Genomic DNA, 6,000 nt, shown 5'->3' on the forward strand with positions numbered 1-6,000 from the left:
CGAGCCATCTTCTCTGAGAAATCTTATTTTCATTTAAATTTTTGTAAAATTTAACTATGGCTTCGCAGTCAGTGCGAATCATGAACTTCTTATTTTGTAGAACTCGAATGCTTCAAGTCCTTTTATAACTGATTCAACTTCAAAATCTATAGCAGCAAGGGTCTTATTTTTATGTATCCCTGATGCATATCTACATAATACTTCAGTATTCTTAGTAGAATACTCATTGGGTCTAATTTTAAGGATTGCTCCCCATCCTTCCTGAGAACTGTTAGTTTCAACAACATGAAACCAATCTTCTTTAGGATATCTCATAGGCTGTACCTTTGAGATAAGTTCCTTAATCTTTTTGACTAAGGCAATATCTTGCTGATTGAATCTTCTTTCTCCTTTTTGCGATGTTTTCGCATAAAGAGGTCCAAGCATTTTTCCTAAATCCTTAATGAAGTCTCTAGCTTGGTTAACTAGTCCAATAAAGGATTTTATCTGGGTAACTCCTTCAAGTTTATTTGGAAATTCTAAGGCTTTCCTGGCAATGTGGTCTTGTAATGACACAAGTTCTTTGCCTAAATTCAAGCCTAAGAATTTGATTTCATCTTTTTCTATTTCCATTTTCTTTTTGGAAATAACAAGACCATGATCATGAAATAGCCTAAACACTATCAACAGATGTTAAAAATGGTCCTTTTCATTCTGGGAGTACACCAGAATATCATCTATATAGACAACTACAAATTTTCTGTAGGGTAAGAAAATTTGGTCCATTCTTCTTTGAAATACAGAAGGGGTTTTTTTTAACCCAAATGGCATAACTAGCCATTCATAATGCCCTCTGCTTGTGACAAAGGCAGTCCAAGGAATGGAATCTTTGTGAATCATAATCTGATGAAAACCTGATTTTAAATCAAATTTACTAAAAATATTAGCTTTATCAATGTGAGCTATCAAGAAATATCTTCTAGGGATATTATAAGCATCATTGACTGTATTATCATTAAGACGCTTATAATTTATCACCATTCTGCTTTTACCTCTTTTCTTCTCTGATTCCTTATTAACAATAAAAGCAGCAGATCTATGAGGACTATCAGAATTTCTGATTAATCCAAGCTTTAAGAGTTCGTTTATATGTAAATCGAACTCTTCATCATCTTTAGTGTTATACTTAGGAGTTTCTGTGACAATCCTAAGATCTGGGTTTTTTATCTCAAGCTTAATATAAGGCTTATCTTTTTCCCAATGTTCTAAGGGATTTATATCTTGTATAACCTTAGCTTTTTCAAGCTTTTCTACAATTTGTTTTATCTGGTTGTCAGCTGAAATGTTTAATCTTCTAAAATCTATGTAATCTGAATCAAGTTGATAGCAAGATTCAATTTCTCCATCATAATCTATATTTGTGATTTTACAGGATCCAGGGATCTTGCAATTGTAGTGATTATCCTTCACCACGTTTCGCTGCGGATTCTGATGGGAAGGTAGAGTGGGTATGATTACACTCTGTCTATATCTCCTTGAAACAATAAATCGAACTCTTCATCATCTTTAGTGTTATACTTAGGAGTTCCTGTGACAATCCTAACATCTGGATTTTTATCTTAAGCTTAATATAAGGCTTATCTTTTTCCCAATGTTCTAAGGGATTTATATCTTGTATAACCTTAGCTTTTTCAAGCTTTTCTACAATTTTTTTAATCTGGTTGTCCAGCTGAAATGTTTAATCTTCTAAATCTATGTAATCTGAGTCAAGCTGATAGCAAGATTCAATTTCTCCATCATAATCTATATTTGCGATTTTACAGGATCCAGGGATCTTGCAATTCAGATATACTCCTTGAAACAATAAATATAAGAAAAGAAAATATTAAATATTAAATATAAGAAAATAATTAGGATAAAATAAATCGAATTCTTCTGTTAAGTTGTGTACATTATATATTTATAGTCGAAGTAACATCTTGTCAGATATGAAAATATCATAATCTACAAGAAAATATAATATAGAATTTTTGCACAGAATAAGATATTCTTGATAGGAAGATAGATTAATGTAATATTCAATCAATATGGGAATGTGGATCGCCAAGATTACAAACTGAGGTGGCTAAAATCTTCATTTGAAAGTTACATCTTTTGACATGATCTCTTTAGGGTGATGGACATCCACAATTAGTATTATTTATAACACTCCTCATTTTATGTTAGTCAATAGGTACCTCGTTAAAATCGTACTAAGAAAAAACTCTATGAAAAAAAAAAACTTAGTGAAAAAAAAAGAGAGTATGCATATCTAAAAAATACGTTTTACTAGGCTACAACAAAAACCCCTTATAGCTATAGATAATTAGCTATGGTTTTTTTAACCGAAGCTACTAGTCTCTTCTAATTACAGTTTTTCCATGTGTAGTAATATAAAATAGTTATTACTGCAATATGTAACACCTGCACTAACAAATATATTTATATATATGCTTGTAAAAGTGTAACTAAAAAGTGTAGTAATATATGAAACCTATTACTATGGAATTAAAAGTGTAACAATGTCAACCTTTTTGGCTACTAAAATATAACTATAGTTATGTATTGTATTAATTTAAAATATTTTTAACTACAATATTCAAAACCATAGTAATAAAAAGACAAGTGTAACTACGAAACAAAACTACAACTAAAAAGTATAATATATGGAACTTATTAGGGATAATTACTATTGCCCCCTTGTACTTTGGTTTTATTACTAATTAAACATCTATCTTTATGAAATTACTGTTGCCCCCCTCACTTCTAACGGTGTTAAGTGGTTGTTAACATCAGATATGTAATGTCTATTTTGCCCTTCATTAAAATTAAGAAGTTAAAAAATATGACATTACCCTCATTTTAAGAAACTATATTGAATGTCAATTATATCATTCAAATCTTATATTTTACAATAAATTTTGGCTTTGGTGGGACCACACACTTTGTACAATGGTTAGCATATATTAGGAGATTTTCAATTTCCAACTTTGAATTACATTTGATATTTCCTAATATTTTAGTTTCTATTTTAAGTTTTATTTAATCACATATTTCCTTTATTCGGGGATTTCTCTTTAGAGAAGAAAAATCAAGTCTTTTCTTTATTCGGTAGTTTCTTTTTAGAAAAGAAAATTTAATTTAAAGTTAATTTTTCTCCATAGTTAATTAAGGATAGTATTATAACTTACAAAAGAGTAAATAAGTAAAGAGTGTTATAAAATAAAGAGAAAATATAGAATACAAAGAAAAAGACAAGATGAGTTCAATCAAAACTTGTTCATTCAGTTGAGTGCATTACATATTTATAGTAGAAGGAACATCTACTCTGATATGGAAATATCAAAGTCTATAAAGAAATACAATGTATGATTCTTACACACAATAAGATATTCTTGATATGGAAAGATAGATTGCCACCCAAGATAGAAGGTGCATAGAATGGAAATATTGACTGCCAACATTGTGTGTTGAGATCACTGTAATCTTCAATTAAGATGGGAATGTGAATCACCAGATTGTATGCTGAGGTGGTTGAGATCTTCAATTGGAAGTACAATCTCTTTGGGGTAATGGACATCCATAATAAATATTATTTATAACACTCCCCCTTGGATGTCCATCAATAGATAATGTACCTCGTTAAAACCTTACTAAGAAAAACCCTATGGGGAAAAATCTTAGTGAAGGAAAAAGAGTATCATTAAAAACCTTACCAGGAAAACCCAGTGGGACAAAACCTTGGTTAAGGGAAAAAGAGTGCAGCACGTATTTTACTCCCCCTGATGATAACATCATTGAGTATCTTTAAGTACGTACATTCCAATATCATATACCAGCTTCTCAAGATTTGAAGTAAGCAACGCCTCAGTAAATAAACCTGTCAAGTTATCACTTGAACGAAATCAATGAACAAAGATTTCACCATTTCATTGAAGATCATGAGTGAAGAAGAATTTTTGTGAAATATGCATCGTTCTATCATCTTTGATGTATTATCCCTTCAATTGAGCTTTGCATGCAGCATAATCTTCATATAATATTGTTGAAATTCCTTCTTTTAGTAGAAGACAGCATGGTTCATGAATGTGTTATATCATTGATCTTAACAAAATATATTGTCAACTTAATTCATGAATCATTATTATCTCTGCATGAAGAAGTGACAACTATAGTTTGTTTTGTTGAGCATCATGAAATAGCTAACCTTCATTTGTGAATAAAAACTTGTTTGAGATCTAGTTTTATGTAGATCAAATAAATATCCTGTATCTACATAGTAAGTTGATATCCACATTCATAAAATAACATCATATCAATAATTCCTCGAAGGTACTGAAATATATATTAAATAGCATTCCAGTGTCTTCATATTGGAGAAGAGATAAATCTTGCTAATACACTTACAGAAAATGCTATATCCGATCTTATACTATTAGCAAGATATATTAATGTCCCAATTACACTGAGATATGGTACTTCAGGACCAAGAAATTCTCCACTGTTTTATTGGGATTGAAATAAATCTTTCTTTATATTGAGCGATCTCACAACCATTGGGGTATTCAATGGATGTACTTTATCTATGTAAAATCGCTTCAAAATATTCTCTGTATAAGTTAATTGATGAATGAATATTTCATTCGTCAAATGCTCAATTTACAAGTTAAGACAAAACATTGTCTTTTCAAGATTTTCATTTCAACTTTCTTCAAATAATCTACTACTTTTGGAAACTCTTCAGGAGTTCCAATAATATCAATATATACACTTATTATAACAAAGTTAGATCCATATCATTTATAAAGGCACAATAATAAATTGGATCATATATTCTTCATTTAGTAAATATCCACTAAGGAAATTATACCATATATATCATGATCATCTCTGAAGTCTTATTAAACAAACTTCCTAGGAATTTTTATATGCTTCAGTCATTTTGAATCCTTCAGGGATTTTCATATAAATTTCATACTCGAGTGAGCCATATAAATAGGCTATAATAATATCCATTAGACGCATGTCAAAATTTTTATATACTGCCAGATTAAAAAGATATCTGAAGGTGATTGCATCCACCACAAGAGAACATGTTTTCATGTAATCAATGCCAGGCATCTGCGAAAATTCTTGTGCCATAATTCATGCTTTATATATCACAATTTCATTCATTTTCTCATTTCATTTTTCGTAGAAAACTCAATCGTACCCCACTGGCTTTATACCTTCAGATGTTGGACTACATGTCCAAAAACTTTATTTTTCAAGCGAATTCAATTCTGCTTGAATTGCGTATCTACATTTTTGGCCAATCATTTCTTGATTTATATTCATCAACAAATTTATGTTCAAGATTCTCATCTTGTTGTATTATTTCAACAATAACATAATATGCAAAAATGCTGTCGACAACTTTATCTTTTCGGTTCCATCTTTTTCCTGCAACGACATAACTAATCGAGATCTCTTCATTATTTTCAGGTACCTGAACCTTTTCTGGGGTTTTATAGAAAGTTATGTCTTCAGGATCTTCATAATTAATTGTCTCCATATTATGACCATCTTGATCATTTGCTCCTTTCATTTTCTAGGATTTTATCCTTGGAACCGATTGATCTTCCACGTTTTAACCGTGGTTTAATTTCATTTGCACTGATAAATTGTCCTGCCGGGACATCAATTATAATTGGAGCATTTGCAGCTGGAATATGAGATTTAATAACTCTTAGTAGGTCAGCAAATTGGCCAGTTGATTCATAATATATATTGCATTATCCTTTAAACTTCAAGTTCACATTGCTCAGTGCGAGGATCTAAAATGAGATAATGATAATGCATTACAATCAATCTCGTTTTCCAACTGTTTATTCTCTCCCCCTCATGTTGAAAAAATTAATTCATCAAAATAATAATCAGCAAGTCTTGCTTTAAATAAATCTCCTACCCTTGTCAAAATATTGAATTATATAAGGAGATTCA

Source organism: Hakea prostrata, chromosome 6 (genome assembly GCF_041222555.1).
Source record: "Hakea prostrata isolate BN-2017 chromosome 6, UWA_Hpros_2, whole genome shotgun sequence".
Taxonomy (NCBI): domain Eukaryota; kingdom Viridiplantae; phylum Streptophyta; class Magnoliopsida; order Proteales; family Proteaceae; genus Hakea; species Hakea prostrata.